A 2,391-nucleotide genomic window follows, 5' to 3' on the forward strand; every position below is an offset into this window, starting at 1 on the left:
TACGAGAAAGGGGCCAAGTGTTTTCATGCTTCTCCCCAGAGCCAGGAGACTGTGGCAGAGTCAGACTCTGTGCTAGGGCTTGGGCTTGCAACCAACGCTGACACTGCATTGCAGCACCAGGGAAAGTGGGGAGGGAGGAGAGCTGACGTGTACCCTGCGGGGAAAACAGCACAGACAGAAACCTCCTGCCCATCTCTGATGGGAATCCTTGTCAAAGAGGACTACGCTCCCATGACACTACATCACCAAAAAGGCCCAGAGAGAAGCCTAGTGCTGGCATGTGCAAAAAAAAAAGAAAAAAAAAGAAAAAAAATCAACAAAACTCCCAAATGTATACAACGTAAACCTAGCTGAGCTGGTAATTCTGTTTCCTTCCACAGTCACTGTGCTGCCAGTCTAACTCATTACTTTATTGAGTGCCCCTGAATATTCAGAGTGTGAGACTGTGCTCATAGAAAATACACCTCTGTCCTACAGTCAATTCCATTCTTGTTCAATAGAAAGCAGACCAAGCTATTACAAAGAAAACCCTGCCAGAACCAATAACCGTACAAGGCATGACGTTATGCTAAGATGCTGCTTCAATAAATTATCAGCTAAGAAGAGTCTGGATCCTTTAATACTCCCGAGATTCGTGGCTGTGCAAACCTGTGTATGTATACAGAAGAATACAATTAAACAGATACACCATATGCTATCATCAGAGGATTCTCCGAGTAACAAGGAATGGCACATTTAAAACTCTAGGTTAAAATATGTACTTACTGACCCATCTCCAGAGATTAAAAAAGCCATATTTTAGGGGCATGGTAGCTAAAGAAGGGGGAATCCTACATGTCAACACCCCTAACACTACATTTATATAAAAGATCTGTAAAGGATGATCTTTGCTGCGGATCCTTGGGACTCATTTGTGCTGTCAGGTCATGGTATATTCTGAAAATGATCTTCAGAAGAGGTAATCAAAGACTGATTGGTGGGAGGAAGGAGATTTGGCAGGACTAGTGACAGAAACTAGAAAAAAAATACCAAAAGGCAACTTTCATCTCTAAGAGGGAAAAGTCATTTAGTTGAATCCACTTGGAGAAGGACTGGAAGAATAGATGGAGAATAGGTCCACTAAGAAATACCAGCGGAACTTCTTCCCCTTCAGCATATGGTTTACGCTAAGGTCTCAATGCCATTAGCATTCTTGAAGGCCTTTACGAGTCTTGCTACAGGGAGTGAGTTTTTTCAAGAGTGTGGGTAGTTGGTTTCAGAAATCATAGCAGGGTTGATTCTCATAGAAGAGACTTCAGCTCTTCCTGATGGCCAGATCCTTCCAAAAGTCCTGAGTTTGGTCTTCTGGTGGGCTGAGGCTTCTGTTATAGAGACATCCCTGAATCCTTGGTGACATTAAAAATGGTTCAGTGAGATCTGTGAGATAAGTTGTTCCTAATTTAAAAGGACCCAACTTTCATCTCAGAACTGGAGCAAGAAATCAGTTAAAAACTTCCTCTAAGACCTCAAGGGAACTGCAACTGGCTATTATATCCATTGCATTTACCCACTTACTCGCCCTATCCTTAGCCTTTTGAAACATCGAGCATATCTTTAGTGAAAAAAGGACCATATATTTCACTGTTATATCTGAATATATTCAAGCAAGGCAGGTTAGGAAATGAGGAAAAGGGAGGGAAGCTATGAACAACTGACTGAATATTAAGTTGAAGAAAAAGAACATCACCTGCACAAACATCAGCCCTACTTTTCTTCCTTCCTCAGTGAACTCCCAGCTGAACTACCGATCAGTGTCAACTCATTGCCTAGCTGATGAACTCTGAAAGACTGTAGCCCCAAGCAGTTATCTTCCAGGGAGTTTCCTTGCACTTCTCTGCACAGCCTGTAAACAGATACGAAGATTTTTGGGGATGCATTAGTACAAATGATGCTCTGCAGAAAGTAAGTGTTGCAGCGCCTGCTGCATGCAAACATAAGTTCTCTCTCCCTTCCTAGTTGTTGTTACTATTATTATTACGGAGTTCATAATAACATGACTTGGAGGGTCACAATTTGTCTGGGAGACACAAGCTCTAAAAATTATGTATTCTTCCTTTCCTTGTCTCCCTTGCCAGCAGTAGGATGTTGATGTGATTGAATTCCTGGGGAGGAAAGAAGGGGAGGGGGGGCAGTGGGTCCAATATAACAGTGGAGTTGAATTCCCAGATCTTGAGCTGGAACAGAATTTGCCATCAATAGTGTTTGTAAAATGAAATGGTACTGACATTTTGGTTTAATATTAGAGTGTGCACAAATTCTGTTTCTTTCTGCTTGTCGGCTAGCTTCTTTCCAAGAACCCAGCTTTACCAAAAATGAAGGGAGTTGTTTCTGTAGTGCTGGAAAGATGAAAGT

This window comes from Cariama cristata, unplaced genomic scaffold, assembly GCF_000690535.1.
Source record: "Cariama cristata isolate BGI_N322 unplaced genomic scaffold, ASM69053v1 scaffold3149, whole genome shotgun sequence".
Taxonomy (NCBI): Eukaryota; Metazoa; Chordata; class Aves; order Cariamiformes; family Cariamidae; genus Cariama; species Cariama cristata.